At 40.1% G+C, this 25,487-nt stretch overlaps 1 long non-coding RNA gene across 1 annotated transcript; it reads right to left on the bottom strand.

Moving 5' to 3' along the window:
- Positions 1 to 18,386: 18,386 nt before the first annotated feature.
- On the bottom strand, positions 18,387 to 25,167 carry LOC134969602 (uncharacterized). Its single transcript, XR_010189511.1, has 5 exons — positions 24,684 to 25,167; positions 23,332 to 23,379; positions 22,953 to 23,030; positions 19,445 to 19,591; positions 18,387 to 18,783 (listed from the first exon to the last, which is right to left on the bottom strand). It is a non-coding gene; the product is annotated as an uncharacterized LOC134969602 (long non-coding RNA).
- Positions 25,168 to 25,487: the final 320 nt, after the last annotated feature.

The raw sequence follows: 25,487 nt of genomic DNA on the forward strand, positions 1-25,487 counted from the left end.
TGGAATCATACTGTCCTTGCCGCATTATATTTTTGGGTTTTGTTCATTGTTTATTAAGAAGTGATTGACAGGGCATGTGCTGCATTTCTTTGCTTCTAAATATCCTTTTCCAAGGTAGTGCTTGTCAAAAACAGTTGAAACCTGGTTGTGACCTACAGTATATAATACAATTACAGGATAAACACAGCCTCTATTTTTTTGTTTTATGTGTTTTCTTTATGACTGGCAGAAGTAGCATTATGGCAACACAGCTTGCAAATGTATTTAATAAGACAATAGAAGGTATTTCTTTCGTTACAATATTTTCTATTTAATAAATGCAACACTTTTACAATAGAATCAATAAGGAAAAAACAGGTCATAATAATACAAGTCTATAGAATAAATATTAAGATTGATTTATTATTATTTTCTTGCTCAAAAAATGCATAAAAAGTTTCTTCTGCTTTATGGTTTCAAGCAGGAAATATTTTTTTCCTTTTTTTAATTCTTATTTTTGCAACCTATGAGTTCTGGTGGGGTTGGTATCTACTGTATATACCGACACCCATCATCCCAGCAGGTGAAAGTGTGAACAAATACTCTGTATCTAAACTATATGGTACTGTAGCAGACAATTAAGGCTTGACAGCTTCATGTATTAGTCAATTTATAAAATATATAAAATAGGATAGGTGAACACATAATTTTTTATTTTAACAAAGAAATACAATTTGTTTTTATTTATTTTTCTTTTTGATGGTTCAGTGTACACAAATGTTGTTTAATGCTAAATGTATTAAAAATATTGTGTAAAATTATCTTTACTATGTTGGATATCGGTCGCACTGGTTTAATTCATATGTCCAAATAAACCCCCATATACAGTATCTTGTTGACAGAAGAGAATCCTTCTCTAAATGAAATATAACAGTTTTAGAGCAAAGGGAAGAGGGGGAGGGATATAGATTGCCTGAATGTGGTGCACAGTGATGTATAGTATAAAAAATAACTTTTCATAAATTGTTTCATAGGATAAAAACTAGCGAAATACAAAATATAAAATCAAGACAGTGGGTGAAAAAAACAAAGGTATGTGATTAAAATACAAAGCTGCGCACTGAATGTCTCTGTGTCATTTAATAATCTGATTTATTAATAAAGATGTGTACCTGTGTCAATTTATTCCGTGCCTCTCTAATTGTGTGTGATTGTATTGGCTACTCAGTTTTACCATGCTGAGTAGCCAATACAATCACATATAATTAGAGAGGCACCAAATAAAGTGACACAGACACACATCTTTAATAATAAATCTGATTATTAAATGACACAGAGAAGTTCAGTGTGCAGCTTTGTCTTTTAATCACATACAGGTTGAGTATCCCATATCCAAAATGCTTGGGACCAGAAGTATTTTGGATATCGTTTTTTTTGTATTTTGGAATAATTGCATATCATAATGAGATATCATGGCGATGGGACCCAAATCTAGGCACAGAATGCATTTATGTTTCATATACACCTTAATCACACAGCCTAAAGGTCATTTAATACAATCTTTTTAATAACTTTGTGCATTAAACAAAGTCTGTGTACATTGAGCCATCAGAAAACAAAGATTTCACTATTTCAGTCTCACTCAAAAAAAATCTGTATTTCGGAGCATTCTGTATTTCGGAATATTTGGATATGGGATACTCAACCTGTACCTTTGTTTTTTCACTCACTTTCTTGATTTTATCTTGTATTTTGCTAGTTTTTATCCTACGAAACAATTTATTAAAAGTTATGTTTTATAATATACATCACTGTACACCACATTAGGGCAATCTATTTCCCTCCCCCTCTTCCCTTTGCTCTAATACAATATCTTTAGGCTGTGTGTACAGTATAAGGTGTATGTGAAACATAAGTACATTTTGTGTATGTACTGTACAATACACAAACTTTGTTTCATGCACAAAATTATAAAAAATATTGTATACAATTACCTTCAGGTTAGATACATAAGGTGTATGTAAAACATAAATGGATTTTGTGTTTAGGCATGCGTCCCATCCCCAAGATATCTAATTATGATATGCAAAAGTGCCTAAATATGGAAAAATCCAATATCCAAAATATGGGAGACTCGGACTTATTTTAAACAAGAAGTTATTGAACTTTTACTAGGATACAAGTGTCAGGAATACAGCTTTCTACACTCATGTTCTAAGTAATTTGTTATGTAACTTACCTTTGCCACCTGTCTTTCAGGTCAAGTTTTCTGTTTTGTCTCTGTTAGAGAACTGATGCATGGATGTCTCCATGTTGCAGCATATCATTTGATTGCATTCTCTCCAGTGCCACCAGTCCATACATATGGTGTTCAGTCCCACTGGCATCTGCTCAGTGTTTAGCATTCCCCATTCCAGCTTTGCCACTCACAGCCTGGTTATTGGTCTAACCATTACCACAGTGACTACTTCAGCAACAGCATCATTAGTGCTCCAAAATCCCACATATCCAAACAGGAAGGATGCTGACAGTAAGCACTCAGGAAACAATTTAAATTTACTCAAAAACAGTAGGGTGATACAGTACATTTGCAGGGTTGTGTCCTAATGTACACTGCTGTGCTGTTTTTTTTGTCCTTCCTCCCACCTTTCCCATTTGTATACCTTTCCTCCTGCTGTGGAGATGACTTGCCCAGAGCTGTATTTGTGTCACCAGGTTGATGTTCTAAACTCATTGGCAAATTTTAAGTGTCCTCAGATTGACTGAGGTTGTGTGGGGGAGCTTTGGCAGCACTTCTTTACAGGGGTGGGTGCAGATAGTATGGAGGGAGGTGGGACAAGGCCACTAAGTTTATAAACAGTGGTCTGTGGGCAGTATGAAGTGGGAAAGATTCACTGACATAACATAGGTTGCCTGCTGGAAGGAAAAGGTATGGCATAATACTGCATATAGAAAATGATGTCCCTAGCGTAAGAGAGAATACTTACCTTAAATGTATATATCAAATGCTAGAAGCCTTACAGAGAAAAAGGGGGATTTGGAAGTCCTTGCAGCAAACAAACAGTATGATATAATGGGCATTACTGAAACATTGTGGGACGAATCTCATAACTGGACAGTCAATCTAGAGTGTTATACGCTGTTCAGGAGAGATAGACTAAAAAAACGGGGTGGAGGGCTATGTCTTTACATAAAGCCATTTTTAAAACCTGAAAAATGGGAAGTTATTCATGAGGGGACTGCAAATACTGTTGAGACTTTATGGGTAGAATTTACATGCGGGGGAAAGGGAACAAAAAGATATTATTAGGGCTATGCTACAAGCCGCCTGGTATCAATAAGTCTGATGAGGAATTGTTACTGAATCAAATTGAAAAAACATCAGGATTAGATGATGTAACAGTGATGGGAGATTTTAACTATCCGGAGATTAACTGGAAAAATTATTTATGTGACACTGCTAGGGGTAATAAGTATTTAAAACAGTAAATGATCACTACTTACTTCAACTAATCAAGGAACCTACTAGGTACAATGCAGTCTTAGACTTGGTATTAACAAAAAATGGGGAATTGATATCAAATATTATAATAGGGGAGCCCATGGGAAGCAGCGACCACAATATGGTCACATTCAATATCAGTTTTCATAAGCAGCCCTATATAGGCTCAAATAGAACTCTAAACTTTAGCAAAGTCAACTTTGACTTAATGAGGGATGCTTTAAGTGTCATAGAATGGGAAATTTAGTTTAAAGGAATAAATACTGCAGAGAAATGGAATGTATTAAAAAACACTGCTCGATAACTATACTCGAAAATGTATTTTCATGGGCAGCAAATGAAGGAGTAATAATTGCAAACCAATGTGGCATAACAGAAAGATTAAGGAACTAACGTGCAAAAAGAGCATTAAAAAAATACAAATCAGATGGGAATGCGGAGTCATCCAAGTATTATAAAGATTGTATCAAAATATGCAAAAAAGAAAAAGAAATAAGAGCGGCTAAAGTAGAAACGGAAAAGATAATAGCAAGGGAAAGTTTTTTAAATACATCAACAGCAGAAGATTAAATAAGGAGAGTATAGGCCCTTTAAAACACAAGATGGGTGCCTTAATCAAACACGAAAATGACATAGCAGAAAAATTAAATGAGTTTTTATCATCTCTATTCACATGAGATGACCAGATGCCGAGATTAACACATAACCTCAGCAACGATAATGTCCCACTGCTAAGTGCTTATTTAAGTGAGGAAGTAATCTGTGACTGATTAAAAAAATTAAGATTAATAAATCATCTGGTCTCGATAGAATTCACCCAAGGGTTCTCAGGGAGCTACACTCAGAACTAGCAAGACTACTTATTTTGAAGTTCAATGACTCACTTACATCAGGCATGGTTCCCAAAGACTGGTGCATAGTGGAAAATGTGCCAATATTCAAAAAGGGAAGTAAATCTAATCCGGGTAATTTTAGACCAGTAAATCTTACATCTATAGTGGGGAAAGTACTGGAAGGTATTTTAAGAGATAGCATGCAGAAGCTCCTTGAAGGCAATAAAGTTATTAATAGGAACCAACATGGATTTGTGAATGATAGATCATGTCAATCAAATGTATTAGGCTTTTATGAAACAGCGCGAACCTAGAGCAGGATAAGGAGGGGGATGTAATCTTTTTAGACTTTTCCGAAGCTTTCGACACAGTACCACACATGAGATTTATCTATAAGTTACATGAACTGTGGCTAGGAAGCACAATACGCACTTGGGTTAGAAATTGGTTATATAATAGGTAGCAGCAAGTTGTGGTAAATGGAACTTTTTCAAATTGTACTGAAGTACTAAGTGGCATGCCACAAGGGTCTGTACTTGGACCACTATTGTTCAACATTTTCATAAATGATTTAGCAATAAGTCTAGAGAGCGCGGTGTAAATTTTTCCAGATGACACCAAACTGTGTAAGGTTATAAATTCGGAGGGGGATGCTGAGTCTTCAGAATGACTTATTTAAACTGGAAGCCTGGGCAGCAAAATGAGAAAGAGGTTCAATACAGACAAGTGTAAGGTAATGCACTTTGGTAGCAAGAACAAAAATACCACCTACATACTAAATAGGGTAAAACTAGGGGTTTCTATACTGGAAAATACTTAGGTGTTCTCATAGATAACAAATTTAGCAGTAGTACCCAAAGTAGGTTTGTAGCAAAGAAGGCAAACAAGGTATTAGCATGCATAAAGTGGGGGATTGATGCTAGGGATGAGTGTGTTATATTCCCATTATATAAATCCCTAGTGAGGCCACATCTCAAATATTGTGCACAATTTGGGCACCATACTACAAAAAGGATATCCTGGAACTAGAAAAGGGTCAGAGGTGGGCGACCAAACTGATTAAGTGGATGGAAAAGCTAGAATATGAGGAAAGGCTTGCTAATCTAGGCATGTTCACACTGGAAAAGAGGAGAATAAGAGGGGACATGATTAACATTTACAAGTATTTAAGTTGACAATACAAAGAGCTTGTGGGGGATCTGTTTTTGGTAAGATCAACACAGAGGACACGTGGACATCTGCTTAGGTTGGAGGAGAAGAGATTTCGCACACAGATACGAAAAGGTTTCTTCACAGTAAGGACAATACATGTTTGGAATTCCCAGAGAGAGTAGTAATGGCGGACTCATCATTACTTTTAAGAATGGGCTAGATAAATTCTGAATGGATAACTATATACAGTGTTATGGTAGGTAGATCACACACTATATTTAAAAGAAAAAACAAAACAAAACGGACGTCATTCTCAACATATATAATTAGTGCTAAATATAATATAGTGTAGGAGTCCACTAATAGGTTTAACTTGATGGGCAAATTGTCTTTTTTCAACCTCAGAAACTATGTTACTATGTTACATTGCTAGCAGTATGGAACTTGCAGGTCTGTGACAATGAGCATACTCAGGATGAAGATAGTGTGAGCTGAGGTGGGGTGGGCCTGCTGTCTTTAGAAAAACTGGCCTGTGGGCAGGATGAAGAGGGGTGGAGGCAGGTGGGATGGGCCCTATGTCTGCTTTTAGCACTAAAAGCTGTAAGGAGGACATACACATCCCTCTATAGTACACAGCTGATAGACAAAATTAAACCTTCTTAAACTTTATAATAGATAAGAACCAAATATAGTATACCTTTAACAAATACCTACTATTGCATATGTAATGGTTACACTATGTGAAGTTTAATGGAGCTCATATTTCCTCACACTTTAAGGGGTAAATTAACTAAGAATTGCGTTTGATCCAGAATGAACACGCTGGGCATCACTGTATTATGTCAAGTTTTTCTCAACAGACAGATTTACTAAGAATTGTATTTTACTGAATCATGTTTTTTGCTCTATGCAATCGTTTTTAGTTGTGTCATATAGTGTTTTTTTTGCTCGAAACTCTGCTAAACATCCCCATTTACAATTCACTCCGCAGACCCAAAATACAATTCAATGCAATCAAACATGAATAAACACTGAAACCACTTTCTTCTTTATTAGGTTACTAATTTAGTCATGTCACTGTGTGTGATATGGTTTGTGTGGTGATTGTTTAGAGGTACAGTATTGTACATTTCTTTTGTATGGTTTTTTTTTTCATGTGTTTTGTATCTGTCCAGGAAGGGGGTGAAAATGATGTCTAGGGAGGTGCAGTGAGAAAGTGAGGTTGAGAAGATGGGTACATAGGAGCCACTTGGTACATCTGATGTTGAGAGTGACACATATCCACCCAGCAGCGAAAGACTAAAACTGGAATGAATGTCAAGTTCACCTTTGCAGGTAACACAGCAATGGTGACAGAATTAATGAAGTCTCATGACTTGCTGTTTGGACTTCAGTCTGCCCGCACTTCTACAAGGCAAAAACAGCAATTTGGGAGGGGGTTGTGATGGCTGTCAATGTTGAGAGACTGATCCGTGACAGTGAGGAGGACTGCAATAAGTTTCTCTAGTATCAAGTGATAAGTGAAGTTGAAAATGTCCAAAGGGTCCAGAGTAGCAGAACAGAGAGGTGCAGGCTCTCCATACCAGGCCAACTAACTAGATTATGAAGAGCCATTGTAGAGCATAATTCCACCTGAGGTTGCCTGCTTGTGCATAACATTGATGCTTCCAGGTGGTCTAGTGTGAATGTGTGTGCGTGTACATGTGGTAGGGAATGTAGACTGTAACTTCCACTGGGACAGGGACTGATGTGAATGGGCAAATATTCTCTGTAAAGTGCTGCAGCATATGTGTGTGCTATATAAATAACTAGTAATAATAATAATAAAAATATATGTTGTTGTAAATACTGATTGTAACGTGTGGTTTCTGTACTGTATTGTACTGTAATAATGTTGCAGCATAATCATTGTCATGTGTAGGCTAATATTGTTGGTCCACCTCTAGAACTTTACATTTATTATAATTCAAAAAAAATTGCACATTTAATTAGCACCCTTGTGCACATTACAAGAGTGTCCATCCAAATTCTACCTGACATATTTTAAACATTTCTGGTAATTATCACCCTTTTTAAAAACGGGGTAGATTTATTAACCTGGAGAAGGCATAAGGAAGTGATAAACCAATGATATGTGCAAGGTGATAAATGCACCAGCCAATCAGATCCTGTTAATTTATATATTGTAGCTGATTGGCTAGTGCCTTTATCACCTTGCACATATTACTGGTTTATCACTTCCTTATGCCTTCTCCAGGTTAATACATCTGCCCCATGGTTTGCATACTGACAAAGCAGTTTTATTAATGCGTTATATCTTTAACATTAATTACAGCACAAACCCCACCATCAAAGAGACAGCCCATAAGGTAGCAACAAGAGGAGGAAGAAGAGGAGGCCAGCAAATCATTTCCTGAAAGTTTATCATTCATACAAAAATCCAATTTTTTTAAGTGATTATTGGAATGTTTCTTTTGTAGGGCCATCACCTGTGCCATCTACACCATCAATGTCTGCCTCAGCAGAGCCACCTATAAAACCCCTGTTGGCATCATCAGAGGAGACCTCCATTCAACACATCTTATTGAGGAGTCTGTGATAAAAATTCATATACCATTAACATTTCACACTGCAAAGTACGGGCCTACATTGCCATATTTGTAACGGCCATAGGTGATTCAAGGCAATGTTTTTAATCAAAGTATTACATTAATGTGTCTAACAATATATATATATATACATATATATATATATATATATATATATATATATACATTGCTCAAAAAAATAAAGGGAACACTAAAATAACACATCCTAGATCTGAATGAATGAAATATTCTTATTAAATACTTTGTTCTTTACATAGTTGAATGTGCTGACAACAAAATCACACAAAAATTATCAATGGAAATCAAATTTATTAACCCATGGAGGTCTGGATTTGGAGTCACACTCAAAATGAAAGTGGAAAAACACACTACAGGCTGATCCAACTTTGATGTAATGTCCTTAAAACAAGTCAAAATGAGGCTCAGTAGTGTGTGTGGCCTCCACGTGCCTGTATGACCTCCCTACAATGCCTGGGCATGTTCCTGCTGAGGTGGCGGATGGTCTCCTGAGGGATCTCCTCCCAGACCGGGACTAAAGCATCCATCAACTCCTGGACAGTCTGTGGTGCAACATGGCGTTGGTGGATGGAGCGGGACATGATGTCCCAGATGTGCTCAATTGGATTCAGGTCTGGGGAACGGGCGGGCCAGTCCAAAGCATCAATGTCTTTGTCTTGCAGGAACTGCTGACACACTCCAGCCACATGAGGTCTAGCATTGTCTTGCATTAGGAGGAACCCAGCGCCAACCGCACCAGCATATAGTCTCACAAGGGGTCTGAGGATCTCATCTCGGTACCTAATGGCAGTCAGGCTACCTCTGGTGAGCACATGGAGGGCTGTGCGGCCCCCCAAAGAAATGCCACCCCACACCATTACTGACCCACTGCCAAACCGGTCATGCTGGAGGATGTTGCAGGCAGCAGAACATTCTCCTTGGCATCTCCAGACTCTGTCACGTCAGTCACATGTGCTCAATGAGAACCTGCTTTCATCTGTGAAGAGCACAGGGCGCCAGTGGTGAATTTGCCAATCTTGGTGTTCTCTGGCAAATGCCAAACGTCCTGCACGGTGTTGGGCTGTAAGCTCAACCCCCACCTGTGGACGTTGGGCCCTCATACCACCCTCATGGAGTCTGTTTCTGATCATTTGAGTAGACACATGCACATTTGTGGCTTGCTGTAGGTCATTTTGCAGGGTTCTGGCAGTGCTCCTCCTGTTTCTCCTTGCATAAAGGCGGAGGTAGCGGTCCTTTTGCTGGGTTGTTGTCCTCCTACGGCCTCCTCCACATCTCCTGATGTACTGGCCTGTCTCCTGGTAGTGCCTCCATGCTCTGGAAACTACGCTGACAGACACAGCAAACCTTCTTGCCACAGCTCGCATTGATGTGCCATCCTGGATGAGCTGCACTACCTGAGCCACTTGTGTGAGTTGTAGACTCCGTCTCATGCTACCACTAGAGTGAAAGCACTGCCAGCTTTCAAAAGTGACCAAAACATCAGCCAGAAAGCATAGGAGCTGAGAAGTGGTCTGTGGTCACCACCTGCAGAACAACTCCTTTATTGGGGGTGTCTTGCTAATTGCCTATAATTCCCACCTGTTGTCTATTCCATTTGCACAACAGCATGTGAAATTGATTGTCAGTCAGTGTTGCTTCCTAAGTGAACAGTTTGATTTCACAGAAGTGTGATTGACTTGGAGTTACATTGTGTTGTTTAAGTGTTCCCATTATTTTTTTGAGCAGTGTATATATATATATATATATATATATATATAGCTGAATACTCGTGCTTTGCTACATAATTCCTTGTAAACTAAATTTTTAGTCTTTGCTTCAGGCTGAAGAAAGGCCATGATGTCAAAGGAGCTGACTCCACACCAGCCATTTTCAGAATTTGTCCCTGAGCTTTGTTATTGGTTATGGCGCAGCAGACCTGTACCGGGAGCTGCAGCCATTTGAACTTGAAATGGTAGTCTGATGAGATCAGAGGAATTCTCAGATGAAGACAGTTTCGGGTGGATGTTTAAGAAGCCACTACCAATCCTCCAATTTAAAAAAAAAAATCGACAGATTGTGGGTAAAAGAATCATTAAAAAAAGATTGGTTTTAAACCTAGATTAACATGCTGCTAAAAATATATACTGTACACCCACTTAGGCACTTAATTTGGTCATGTTTGTATCCAAAAACTAAATCTAAATCTTATCTGGATTAAGTCATAATGAAAAATTTATAAAAAAAAACCCACACATTTAACCCCTTTTCACCAAATTGGGTGTGGAATTTTGAAAACTCCCTTCTTAGTGGGTGCCTACATCACAAAACAAACTACTGTCCAAATTTCAAGTTCCTAGTCCTCATGATTCCGGAGATTTTGTGATGAGTCAGTCAATGGTATTTGGATTTAATATATGTAGATACCCATTTTTATGTACCCCAAATTCAATGAGAGCACGTATTTAGCTTAGAAAAAATAACTTTCTATAATTTTTTTAAAAATTCACATAACAGCCATTTGACCCAATTGAAGAACCAGAAATTCTTTCATTATAGCCAATAATAACCTTCTATACTGTTACCCTATGTTAGTTTAGCTTTTTTGGGGGGGTACCGGCAAATTTACCCATTTTTCCCTTTTCACTTTCGGCACCAATTTGTGCGATAATCCCATTTTCACAATTTTTTCATTGAATACAGTATTTTTGCAGCAAAAAAGATTCTGAATTAGGTGAAAATGGCAATCACGTTAAATTACCACGATTTCGCCACCAATTGAATTTGTCCATATGGTGTATTTCCTACAGTGCATTGCTGTTATTAATCTGGTACCATATCATGCATGCACTATCAGTATTTACTATATATATTAGAGATGAGCGGGTTCGCAGAGCCGGCCCTAACCAATATGATGCCCTAGGCAAGATTTTGGCAGGTGCCCCCTAGCACCACCGCTGGTTCCGCCTCTGACCTTGCACCTCTTTCCCTGCACCATCACCCCTCACCCATAGCAATGTTTGTACCCCCTATATTTTAAATAGGAACAGTTTGCACATTTGGTGCTCAGCCCAAAAAGGGGTGTTTTAAATATATGAGTTACTGCGCTTATGTGTGATAGCTGCTCCGTATAATATGAACAAATATGGTTTAGAAAAAAGAGCGCTTGTTAAGTGTAGTACCGCACATACCTGTAAAAAAATTTTTTGGATTAGTAAGTAATGTTTACAGCCCCTTTTAGAGGTGTTGTTTTGAGATCTGGATTGAGGATATAAACAACACCCGCATCGGGTACCGGACCACAGTATTCGGAATCCTCAATCCAGATCTCAAAACAACACCTCTAAAAGGGGCTGTAAACATTACTTACTAATCCAAAAATTTTTTTTACAGGTATGTGCGGTACTACACTTAACAAGCGCTCTTTTTTCTAAACCAAAAAGGGGTGTGTTTTTGCTGGCAAGGGGCATGGCCACACAATAGTAACCCCAATTCCAATTACACCACACAGTACTGGAACTTTATTCACATTTGATCATGCGATAGTGTCCATAATTCATATTACATCCCACAGTAGTATCACTTTACCTTATAAACGTTACTCCTCACAGTAGAGCCCCTAAGTCACATTACATCACACTGAATTACTCCTTATTTACATTACACCACACCCTATTGCTCTTTATTCACATTAGACGACACAGTAGTGCCCTTTCTTTACACAACGCCACATAGTAGAGCACCTTATACACATAATGCCACAGAGTAATGCCCCTTACACATTTGAGACACATTATTAATGTCCTTATAAACATAATGAACCTTCCACATTATGACAACCTTTATTAATGCCCTTTTACACATAATGTCCCTTACACATATGCTGCACATTATTAATGCCCTTATACACATAATGACACACATAGTGCCCCCTTCACATTTGTTGCACATTATTAGTGCACCTATACACATAATAACACACAGTGTGCCCCTTACACATATGTTGCACATTATTAATGCATTTTTACATGACACACATAATGCTCCTTACACATATGCCAAACACTACTGCACAAACAACCCACTCACATGCACACAGCACTCATACTGCCACTAACACTGTGACCTCTGCCTCTGCTTGGATACAGATGTGTCCTCATCAATCTTGCCTCAGTGCTAACGTCTGGCACCTTTTTTATGAAAATGCAGTTTATTTGCATTGATATGTGGCTAGGATGCACAAGCAGCTTCTGCTGATTAAAATGATATGTAGCATGCCTATATACTGTGTGAGACTGTGGCTGTATCTGCATATGAATTACTACACACAGAATATAGGCATGCTGCATATCATTTTAATCAGCAGAAGCTGCTGACGCCCCTAGGCATATCAAATGCCCTAGGCAAATGCCTAGTTTGCCTATGCCTATGGCCGGCTCTGCGGGTTTGGTTCGTCAAGATACGAACCCCCCCGAACTTCACCTATTTTAAACGGTTCCAAGGCAGCCTCGGATCTTCCCGCCTTGCTCGGTTAACCCGAGCGCGCCCAAACGTCATCATCCCGCTGTCGGATTCTCGCAAGATTCATATTCTATATAAGGAGCTGCGCGTCGCCGCCATTTTCACTCGTGCATTGGAGATGATAGCGAGAGGACGTGGCTGCATTCTCTCAGTTTCTGTGTTCAGTGTGCTGCAAATATCTGTGCTCAGTGTGCTGCAAATATCTGTGCTCAGTGTGCTGCAAATATCTACGTTCTCTGCATGAAAAACGCTCCATATCTGTGCTACATTGTAGTATATAGTAGGAGGACAGTGCAGAATTTTGCTGACCACCAGTATATATATAGCAGTACGGTACAGTAGTCCATTGCTCTACCTCTGTGTCGTCAAGTATACTATCCATCCATACCTGTGCTGCATTTTAGTTGTGCGCAGTATATAGTAGGAGGACAGTGCAGAATTTTGATGACCACCAGTATATATATAGCAGTACGGTACAGTAGTACATTGCTCTACCTCTGTGTCGTCAAGTATACTATCCATCCATACCTGTGCTGCATTGTAGTTGTGCGCAGTATATAGTAGGAGGACAGTGCAGAATTTTGATGACCACCAGTATATATATAGCAGTACGGTACAGTAGTACATTGCTCTACCTCTGTGTCATCAAGTATACTATCCATCCATACCTGTGCTGCATTGTAGTTGTGCGCAGTATATAGTAGGAGGACAGTGCAGAATCTTGATGACCACCATTATATATATAGCAGTACGGTACAGTAGTCCATTGCTCTACCTCTGTGTCATCAAGTATACTATCCATCCATACCTGTGCTACATTGTAGTTGTGCGCAGTATATAGTAGGAGGACAGTGCAGAATTTTGATGACCACCAGTATATATATAGCAGTATTGTACAGTAGTACATTGCTCTACCTCTGTGTCGTCAAGTATACTATCCAGCCATACCTGTGCTGCATTGTAGTTGTGCGCAGTATATAGTAGGAGGACAGTGCAGAATTTTGCTGACCACCAGTATATATATATATATATATATATATATATATAGCAGTACGGTACAGTAGTCCATTGCTCTACCTCTGTGTCATCAAGTATACTATCCATCCATACCTGTGCTGCATTTTAATTGTGCGCAGTATATAGTAGAAGGACAGTGCAGAATTTTGCTGACCACCAGTATATATATAGCAGTACGGTACAGTAGTCCATTGCTCTACCTCTGTGTCGTCAAGTATACTATCCATCCATACCTGTGCTGCATTGTAGTTGTGCGCAGTATATAGTAGGAGGACAGTGAAGAATTTTGCTGACCACCAGTATATATATAGCAGTACGGTACAGTAGGCCATTGCTATTGATATATTACTGGCATATAATTCCACACATTAAAAAATGGAGAATAATAATGTGGAGGGTAAAATAGGGAAAGATCAAGATCCACTTGCACCTCGTGCTGAAGCTGCTGCCACTAGTCATGGCCGAGACAATGAAATGCCATCAACATTGTCTGCCAAGGCCGATGCCCAATGTCATAGTAGAGAGCATGTAAAATCCAAAAAACTAAAGTTAAGTAAAATGACCCAAAAATCTAAATTAAAAGCGTCTGATGAGTAGCATAAACTTGCCAAAATGCCATTTACGACACAGAGTGGCAATGAACGGCTGAGGCCCTGGCCTATGTTCATGGATAGTGATTCAGATTCACATGAGGATGGAAGCACTCATCCTCTCGCTAGAAAAATGAAAAGACTTAAACTGGCAAAAGCACAGCAAAGAACTGTGCATTCTTCTAAATCACAAATCCCCAAGGAGAGTCCAATTGTGTCGGTTGTGAAGCCGGACCTTCCCAACACTGGATGGCGCCTTCCACCATTTGCACGCCCCCTGCAAGTGCTGGAAGAAGCACCCGCAGTCCAGTTCCTGATAGTCAAATTGAAGGTGTCACTGTTGAAGTACACCAGGATGAGGATATGGGTGTTGCTGGATCTGAGGATGAAATTGACAAGGAGGATTCTGATGGTGAGGTGGTTTGTTTAAGTCAGGCACCCGGGGAGACACCTGTTGTCCGTGGGATGAATATGGCCATTGACATGCCTGGTCAAATTACAAAAAAAATTACCTCTTCGGTGTGGAATTATTTCAACAGAAATGCGGACAACAGGTGTCAAGCCATGTGTTGCCTTTGTCAAGCTGTAATAAGTAGGTGGTAAGGATGTTAACCACCTAGGAACATCCTCCCTTATACGTCACCTGGAGTGCATTCATCAGAAGTCATTGACAAGTTCAAAAACTTTGGGTGACAGCGGAAGCAGTCCACTGACAACTAAATCTCTTCCTCTTGTAACCAAGCTCCTGCAAACCACACCACCAACTCTCTTAGTGTCAATTTCCTCCTTAGACAGGAAAGCCAATAGTCCTGCAGGCCATGCCACTGGCAAGTCTGACGAGTCCTCGCCTGACTGGGATTCCTCCGATGCATCCTTGATTGTAACGCCTACTGCTGCTGGCGCTGCTGTTGTTGCTGCTGGGAGTCGATCGTCATCCCAGAGGGGAAGTCGGAAGTCTACTTTTACTACTTCCAGTAAGCAATTGATTGTCCAACAGTCCTTTGCGAGGAAGATGAAATATCACAGCAGTCATCCTGCTGTAAAGCTGATAACTCAGGCCTTGGCAGCTGCGGTGGTGGTAAACGTGTGTCCGGTATCCACCGTTAATTCACAGGGAATTAGACAATTGATTGAGGTACTGTGTCCCCGGTACCAAATACCATCTAGGTTCCATTTCTCTAGGCAGGCGATACCGAGAATGTACACAGACCTCAGAAAAATAGTCACCGGTGTCCTAAAAAATGCAGTTGTACCCAATGTCCACTTAACCATGGACATGTAGACAAGTGGAGCAGGGCAGACTCAGGACTAAATGACTGTGACAGCCCACTGGGTAGATGTATTGCCTCTTGCAGCAAGAACACAGCGACGGCACCTGTAGCAGCATATCGCAAACGCCAACTCATTCCTAGGCAAGCTACGCTTTGTATTACCGCTTTCCATAAGAGGCACACAGCTGACAACCTCTTACGGAAACTGAGGAACATCATCGCAGAATGGCTTACCCCAATTGGACTCTCCTGGGGATTTGTGACATCGGACAATTCCACCAATATTGTGCGTGCATTACATGTGGTCAAATTCCAGCACGTCTCATGTTTTGCACATACATTGAATTTGGTGGTGCAGAATTTTTTTTAAAAATGACAGGGGCATGCAAGAGATGCTGTCGGTGGTCCGAAGAATTGCGGGCCACTTTCGGCATTCAGCCACCGCGTGCCGAAGACTGGAGCACTCCTGAACCTACCCCGCCATTATCTGAAGCAAGAGGTTGTAATGAGGTGGAATTCAACCCTCTATATGCTTCAGAGGATGGAGGAGCAGGAAAAGGCCATTCAAGCCTATACATCTGCCTACGATATAGGCAAAGGAGGGGGAATGCACCTGACCCAAGCGCAGTGGAGAATGATTTCAACGTTGTGCAAGGTTCTGCAACCTCTTGAACTTTCCACACGTGAAGTCAGTTCAGACACTGCCAGCCTGAGTCAGGACATTCCCCTCAACAGGCTTTTGCAGAAGCAGCTGGAGAGATTGAAGGAGGAGCTAAAACGGATCGATTCCGCTAGGCATGTGGGACTTGTGGATGGAGCCCTTCATTCGCTTAACCAGGATTCACGGGAGGTCAATCTGTTGAAATCAGTGCACTACATTTTGGCCACCCTGCTCGATCCTAGGTTTAAAGCCTACGTTGTATCTCTCTTTCCGGCAGACACAAGTCTGCAGAGGTGCAAAAACCTGCTGGTGAGACACTTGTCAAGTCAAGCGGAACGTGACCCGTCAACATCTCCTCCTTCACATTCTCCTGCAACTGGGGCTGCGAGGAAAAAGCTAAGAATTCCGAGCCCACCCGCTGGCGGTGATGCAGGGCAGTCTGGAGCGAGTGCTGATATCTGGTCCGGACTGAAGGACCTGCCTATGATTACTGACATGTCGTCTACTGTCACTGCACATGATTCTGTCACCATTGAAAGAATGGTGGAGGATTATGTGAGTGACCGCATCCAAGTAGGCACGTCAGACAGTCCGTACGTATACTGGCAGGAAAAAGAGGCAATTTGGAGGCCCTTGCACAAACTTGCTTTATTTTACCTAAGTTGCCCCCCCTACAGTGTGTACTCTGAAAGAGTGTTTAGTGCAGCCGCTCACCTTGTCAGCAATCGGCGTACAAGGTTACTTCCAGAAAATGTGGAGAAGATGATGTTCATCAAAATTAATTATAATCAATTCCTCCGTGGAGACATTCACCAGCAATTGCCTCCTGAAAGAACACAGGGACCTGAGATGGTGGATTCCAGTGGGGACGACTTAATAATATGTGAGGAGGGGGATGTACACAGTGAAAGAGGTGAGGAATCGGAGGATGAGGAGGAGGTGTACATCTTGCCTCTGTAGAGCCAGTTTGTGCAAGGAGAGATTGATTGCTTCTTTTTTGGTGGGGGCCCAAACAAACCAGTCATTTCAGTCAGTCGTGTGGCAGACCCTGTCGCTGAAATGATGGGTTTGTTAAAGTGTGCATGTCCTGTTTATACAACATAAGGGTGGATGGGAGGGCCCAAGGACAATTCCATCTTGCACCTCTTTTTTCTTTAATTTATCTTTGCATCATGTGATGTTTGGGGACTATTTTTTGAAGTGCCATCCTGTCTGACACTGCAGTGCCACTCCTAGATGGGCCAGGTGTTTGTGTCGGCCACTTGGGTCGCTTAGATTAGCCATCCAGCGACCTTGGTGCACCTCTTTTTTTTCTTTGCATCATGTGCTGTTTGAGGACTATTTTTTGAAGTGCCATCCTGTCTGACACTGCAGTGCCACTCCTAGATGGGCCAGATGTTTGTGTCGGCCACTTGGGTCGCTTAGCTTAGCCATCCAGCGACCTTGGTGCACCTCTTTTTTTCTTTGCATCATGTGCTGTTTGGGGACAATTTTTTGAAGTGCCATCCTGTCTGACACTGCAGTGCCACTCCTAGATGGGCCAGGTGTTTGTGTCGGCCACTTAGGTCGCTTAGCTTAGTCATCCAGCGACCTCTGTGAAAATTTTAGGACTAAAAATAATATTGTGAGGTGTGAGGTGTTCAGAATAGACTGGAAAAGAGTGGAAATTATGGTTATTGAGGTTAATAATCCTATGGGATCAAAATGACCCCCAAATTCAATGATTTAAGCTGTTTTTGAGGGTTTTTTTTTAAAAAAAACACCCAAATCCAAAACACCCCCGAATCCGACAAAAAAATTTCAGGGAGGTTTTTCCAAAACGCGTCCGAATCCAAAACACGGCCGCGGAACTGAATCCAAAACCAAAACACAAAACCCGAAAAATTTCCGGTGCACATCACTAATATATATATTTATCAAGGATCCGAGACCATACACCCTCTAATGGTTAGTAAAAATCCTCTGTTGCAGCTGGCCACACACCTAAGCAAGTGCCACTCTCACTGCATTCCCCGGTAGGCCCTTCATCCTCAGCCAGACACTGACTGTATAGTAAAATGTGTACTAGCAGCCCTACAATGTAACACAACATGAACTGGGGCACTACTTTGGTTCAGAAAATGAAGAAGGGCACTATTATAAAATTAACAACTGCTTCAAAGAGGTGTCTCTTTTGAAGCATTCAGACAGGGGCCCCTTCAAAACATTGATATGGGCACACAAAGTGCTGGCTACGCCCCTGCTGGTGAGTGTCAATATTTATTGTGTTATATAAACATGTAATTAAATAATTATTAGCACACTTACTACATGTGTCTTGGTAAGTATTCAGAATAAAGTTAGACACTTACAATGTAGTTTTAATATGTACACTTTTAGTCTAACATTAATATCATGTTTGTTTATAGCATCAATTAAAAATGAACTTCTGCCAGTGTAACAGAAGTTCATGATGATGAAGTGCCAGATGTACTATTTTGTAAAAATAAACATTAAAAAAACAAAGTACAGTCTAAGCACAAGACATTCTCTTTTTTCTTTGAAGTCCATCAAGGGCAATAGTGAGGACATCCTCTACACCCTCTGGAGGTGACACAAATGGACCAGGAAACATCTGCAGCTCCTGTACAGCCATCTGGTGAGTGTCAAGTTTCCTACAATAAATATAAATGTATTTTTACAATACAGTATGCCATTTTTTCAGCAACCCCCCCAAAAAAAAAAAAAAAAAAACAGCAAAAAAAAAACCAATTTTAATAATTGAACTATCTGACAACATCCTTTGTTTTTAGTCTTCTGAGGCATTTGTTTTGCCTCAGACTTAGTTTAGAGGGATGACTGTCTGAGGATGAAGGAATCATGACATGAACTACTGTAGTCAGCTACAATGCTAGGTTTGCATCACAAACCATCTTCACATTCATTGAATAGGCATGGTGCCTCTTTTTGTAAATTTTTTCTTAGATGGTCTCTGTCCAATGTGTGCGTAGTCTATAGCTCCCATGGCCTGCAAGACTAGACAAAGCTACCCTTAGTTCATTCCACTGTGACTTCTGGCTGGGCAGGCAGATTGATGTATAGGAGAGGGTCTTCAAGACTGCCATGAACTCAGTGAGATAATGGGAGAAATTTGCCTGTGTTATGCTCGCTACTGTAGGTATGACTGACTGAAAGGAACCAGTGGCAAAAAAATGAAAAGTACACAGCACCTTGTGCAGGTCTAATATAGCTCATGGCCTTGCTGTGTCTGGCTTAAGCTGACTACAGGGTTATTGAGTTTGTGTGATTGAGGTAAACATCTGTATGAGACCTCACTTTCAGAGATGACATTGAGTTTCAACTGCCCTTAGAAGATCCAAGGCATGCATAGGCTCTGCTGTACTTCATTAAGTGGCTGCAGGTCCTCTGTTTCTGACTTCAGGCTCCAGCCTCCTACTCAACTGGTAGAGTGCTGCATGTCTCCTATAATTGGTGAACATACAGTATAAGAGCCTTGAAATGCCATCATTCCTACAGCCACAATGTACCACATGGTTATATTCCTTTTGAAAGTTTTACTGATGATACTTTGTTCAATGGAATAGGTTTTTTGACACAAAACTTTCAGTTGGTAGTCTAATATTCGGCCATTTTTAACATCAGTTTCTGGTAAATTTAATTGGTTTTGGAATCTAATGGAGTAATGGTAAAATCATATATAGTGACCTGATATTCAGTTGCATTCTAAAGTCAGAAGTTTCATTATATTCTCAGGTTGAAAAACCTGGAACAGATCTGCAAGAAAGGATGGGTAAAGATAATTCCCTGGGGTATATTTACTAAAGGTGCATTTTTAGATCATTTTTAAAATAGATCTAACTCAGCTGACATCAACTGAATTTCTGTCAGCCAATCCAAATATTTATCATCCATCTGGTTTCAATTTCAAATGAAACTCGATGACAATGTTAGTTGGATTTTGCAAGTGTAAATGTCATTTTTTATCTTTCAGCTCAAAACTGATGGCAAATATAATGTGAAACACAACAGCAAACACATCTAAAAAGAAGCACTGCAAAGATCACTATGATCTTTAAACATATAAACTAGAATTTGACTGCAGATAAGAACCACTTGGCCCATCTAATCTGCCCCCTTTTTGAATCCTTTTGGTAATCTCAACCATTTTTAATCCTTAGTTCTTTATAAGAATATTTATATGCCTATCCCAAGAATGTTTAAATTGCTCTACTGTCTTTATATGACCTCTGATGGGAGGCTATTCCACTTATCCCCTCAACTGTGAAGTAATTTTCCTTACATTTCTCCTGAACCTACGTCCCCCCAGTTTCAGTGTAAGTCCTTGAGTTATAATGCTGCTCTTCCTTTGAAACATGTTTCCTTCTGCACTTTGCTGAAACCCTTGGTATATTTGAAAGTGTCTATCATGTCCCCCCTTTCCATTCTGTGCTTCAAACTATACAGAACATGTTAAGATCTTTTAGTTTTTCCATGTAAGTTTGTGATGTCGGTCATGCACCATTTTAGTTGCCCTTCTATGTATACTTTCTAATAGGGTTCAATATGATTTGCCGATGGACAGGATGATGGCTGTGAGTATACCAACAGTGGCATACCATCAATCAGAAACCCAACAGCCCCCATTAAGACCCCTAACCCTCACCTTTTCCCTACGCTGACCATAACTCCCCAATGTAGGTGCCTAACCCTAACCCTCCATGCTTGGTGCCTAACCCTAACCCTCCCCTGCTAAGTATCTAACCCTAACCATCCCTACCCGAAACCTAACCCTAACCTTCCCATCCATAAACTCTAACCCCCTTCTGATGGCTAAACCTATGACCCTCCCCCCTCCCCGTGGTGGGTGGGACGAAGGATCGGGATAACTGGTGTCAGAATTTAGATGCCAGGATCCCAAGTCCTGTCTGGCATTCAAGTGCTGGGATCCCGTTCGTCTGTATCCTGACTGCATCCCCTCTAATATACAGTACTTATATCCTTCTGGAGATATGGTCTCCAGAACTGGACACAGTATTCCCGAGGAAGACATACCAGTGACCTATACAGTTACATTATTACTTCTTTTTTCCTGCTACTGATTCCTCTCCTTATGCAGCCAAGCATCTGACTTTCCCTTTTTATTGCTTTGTTGAATTGCTTCCCTGCCTTTTAGTCAAGGCAGGGAAGCAATTCCTCCTTTGTAGTTTCCATTATAGTATCATTGATACTATGTTTAGACTTTGGGCTTTTGAGACCCAGGTACACGATTTTGCATTTTTTTTTAGCATTAAACTGTAGTTGCCACATTTTGATCATTCCTCAAGTCTACCTAGACAAACATTTGTTTTACCCCTGACAGTGTGTCTACCCTGTTGCATATCTTTGTGTCATCTTTAGAAAGTCATACTTCCCCTTCAATTCCAATCACAATGTCACCATCAAAGATATTAAAGAGCTCTGGTCAAAGTACAGATCCCTAAGGTACTCCACTGGTAACATAGAATGCAAGCCATTAACTAAAACTATACAACTATCTGTTTCTTATCCTGCAACAAGGTTCTTTTCCATTTAACTGTGTTATAAGCCAGTCTCATGCTTTGGAGTTTATTTAGCAATCTACACTGTGGACAGTATCAAATGCCTTACGTGCTGCATCTATGCACCCCACTAATCTATAATTTTATTCACAGAGTCAAAAAAGTCAATAAGATTTGTTTGGTATGATCTCCCCCAGTAAATACATGCTGTTTGGGATTCTCTTTCCTTTGGTAGTGTTTCCATTACTTTCGCTACTGTTCAAGATAGTCTCCACCTTACCACAAATTTGTTACTGATCCAAGGAAATAACTAACACTGTGTTTGAGTAAACACCAGGCAGCAAACAATAATAAACTCTTATTCACAGAACTATGGGGTAATTCAGAGATGATTGCAGCAGCAAATTTTTTTAGCAGTTGGGCAAAACCATGGGGGTAATTCTGAGTTGATCGCAGCAGCAAGTTTGTAAGCAATTGGGCAAAACCATGTGCACTGCAGGGGGGGCAGATATAACATTTGCAGAAAGTTAGACTTGGGTGGGTTATTTTGTTTATGTGCAGGGTAAATACTGTCTGCTTTATTTTTACACTGCAATTTAGATTTCAGTTTGAACACACTCCACCCAAATCTAACTCTCTCTGCACATGTTATATCTGCCGACCTGCAGTGCACATGGTTTTGCCCAACTTCTGAAATAGGCCCTATGTCCCACACAGGCAATACCAATTGCAAGAAGGCCATTACATCAAAAACCTTAAAAACACATATGTTTGCATGAGAGAGAAATGTAGTGAGCAGGATGGAGTTGACTTTTCATAGTTCAAAAACACAGATGATAAGCAGAGTAGATTTTGCAACATGAGAATGAGAATGAATTACATACTTTTGTGGCATTAATGCTGTCCATCTGTAGTAGTGTTGGTTTATAGTTTATTTTCCTTCAGTTTACCTTCAGTTTAACCCTGGTATAATTCTAATTTTATGATTATAACATCTCTATGTAAGCATTAGCAGCCTAAGGACTAACAACCTTCCAATAATCTATATATAGTGAAATGTGCCATGTAAATGCAATGATTGCAAACTCCTCTCAATACATTCCCATTTAAAAGCCCAATCAATAAATTGTCTTCCACAAACAAGCATTACATACCAACATTGCAGGCAACTGAAACTTAACAAAGAAGGAAAAAAATATATTAAATTTACCTATAATATATGCACTGCTATACAATACATTACTATTTTATTTGCGCCTGATGGGAGTAGTGATTGTTCATTTTACCTACGCAGTATAAACACTGCTATGCAATTCATTCCTATTTCATTCACATCTGATGGGAGTAGTGATTTTTCAATTCTCCTATTCAATATAAACAATACAATCTTTTTTCATAGATATAGATAGACAGACAGGTAGAGTAGATAGACAGATAAACAGAAAGACATATATATATATGATAGATAGATAGATAGATAGATAGATAGATAGATAGATAGATAGATAGATAGATAGATAGATAGATACTGTAGATAGATAGATAGATAGATAGATAGATAGATAGATAGATAGATAGATAGATAGATAGATAGACAGACAGACAGACAGACAGACTGAAAAATAAACAGAAAAACAGATAATTACACATAAAATGAAAACTCACTTAGTTCCTCTGTAGTTTCCTAGGCTGACTCTCTATTGATCCTGAGTCCTGGCAGATGAGATATCTCATTAGAAATGTGGGCATGTAATGGCTCCTGGCAGTACTGCAGTCAGGGGCAGATGTATTAACCTGGAGAAGGCATAAGGAAGTGATAAACCAGTGATATGTGCAAGGTGATAAAGGCACCAGCCAATCAGATCCTAACTGTTAATTTACATATTGGAGCTGATTGGCTGGTGCCCTTATCACCTTGCACATATCACTGGTTTATCACTTCCTTATGCCTTCTCCAGGTTAATACATATGCCCCTCAGTCTCTGCTCCTGGAGCCATCCTTTGCTGGTCAGTCCTTCCCTCCCAACCCAACCCCCATCCCTCCTCCCTCTACTATCGCCACTGCATTGACACAGGAGATCACATCAGCAGGAGGGCTGAACTAGAAAAGAGGCGCTTCATGCTGCCAGTGCTGCAGCTTGTACAGTATAATAGGCACAGTGGCAGCTGGCAGCAACAGCATACAGCAGCAGGGATGCAGATCAGAGAGTGCCTTTCTAGCCTGGCGCCTCCCTGCTTTGCATCCCTTTGCTGAGCGGGTTCCGCTTGCTCTTGCCTCCATTCAAACCTACAATTTCCTACACTGTTACAGGAGTGGATTTGTGTACACCCCTTGTTGGTGAGTATTGAATAACAGTTTTAGTATTTGTACATTTTACACATCTTTGCATAAACAACACATAAGTAAATTTCTCCCAAAAAATAAAAATAGCTGCACTGCTTCACTTCTTTTAACTGTAAAGAGTAGTATTAGATTTCCAGAACATACATCACAATATACAGAAAATCTATCTCACAATAGCAAACAAATAAACACTTTAAAACATTACATAAATTGCTGCCTATTTTATCCTAGAACACTCTCAAAGCGTAACGTACCTATTCACCTAGCATAATCCTAATATGCCATTTAAAAATAAAATTTATGTGCTTTTATAGAAATGTAGGAAGCCATAAATGTCATTTTTTTCAATTTTATTTGTAAGCTTTAAAGTACAAAAATTAATTACCAGTTATAAATGGTGGTGCACTTAAAGGTATTTCAGAGCATATTATCAGTAACCAGTTCACTCAGAGGTTCTGTAATTGCAGACAGTAGCATAGCCACAGTGTGGTTAGACAAGCAAATGACCAGGGACCTTCAAAGCTCTGGTGTCCAGGCTCAGACATCTGGATAGGCCCAAAGCTGTAGCATGGAATTAAAGACTTCCAGATCATCATCTAATGTGACTATGCTGGTGTTGTTGCCTGATGGGCCTGTCTGACATCAACCCCCCTATCCCATGTCTCACACTTACCTGACGAGGCTCCTCTCTCATTAGGGTCCACCTGTGGAGGTTGATATCCCTAATTAGATCATCTACTGGCTGATGTTTACTATTTCAGTCTATGTAAACTGAGGATCTTGATTTCCACTTTTCACTACCAGGGAATACTGTATATATTGGCTATTTAGACTAGCTTTCTTAAACGTAATAATAGAGCCCTGCTAGTATTGCTAGTCTCAGAAAAAATTATTGCTGATGCCCTCCTACTGGTGTGGGTAAGGGTAGCGTAATTCTGACAGACCTGTCTAACATTTTTATACTAGGCGCTGTTTTCCCTACTTGTCCAGTAGGCTACTCTCGCTCTCCAGTTTGTCTGGCCTAGCAAGAGGTAGAGGTCTCACTGGCTTCTTCTCTATGTTTTTTAGCTAGCACCCACTGCTCCTTCAACTTTCAGCTACAATGCCTAGTGAAGCCCTCCAAGCACTGACTCTCTTGCTACCTCCAACTGCCACTCAACTGCTGCTGCTCTGACTGGCTCCAACTGCTGCATTGCTGCCAGTGTGTTATGTAGTGTCTATGTACAGTGCAGCACAGTGCTTCCAATACTTTCACCAAAGTAAGGGCTTTTTAGGCATATATTGGAATATAAATTAGCTATGCTCATTTGACAAACACTTCACTTCCTTTCACTACCCATAAACATTTTGCATGTGTGTTAGCCATATATTATGTCCATAATGAAAATGATACAGTTATCTCAATTTATTTGCAGATAATGATATTAAGCAATAGATTTATTAAATGTTTTGCCAATTTTGTTTGTGTTTTGTTAAC

Source organism: Pseudophryne corroboree, chromosome 1, assembly GCF_028390025.1.
Source record: "Pseudophryne corroboree isolate aPseCor3 chromosome 1, aPseCor3.hap2, whole genome shotgun sequence".
NCBI lineage: Eukaryota > Metazoa > Chordata > Amphibia > Anura > Myobatrachidae > Pseudophryne > Pseudophryne corroboree.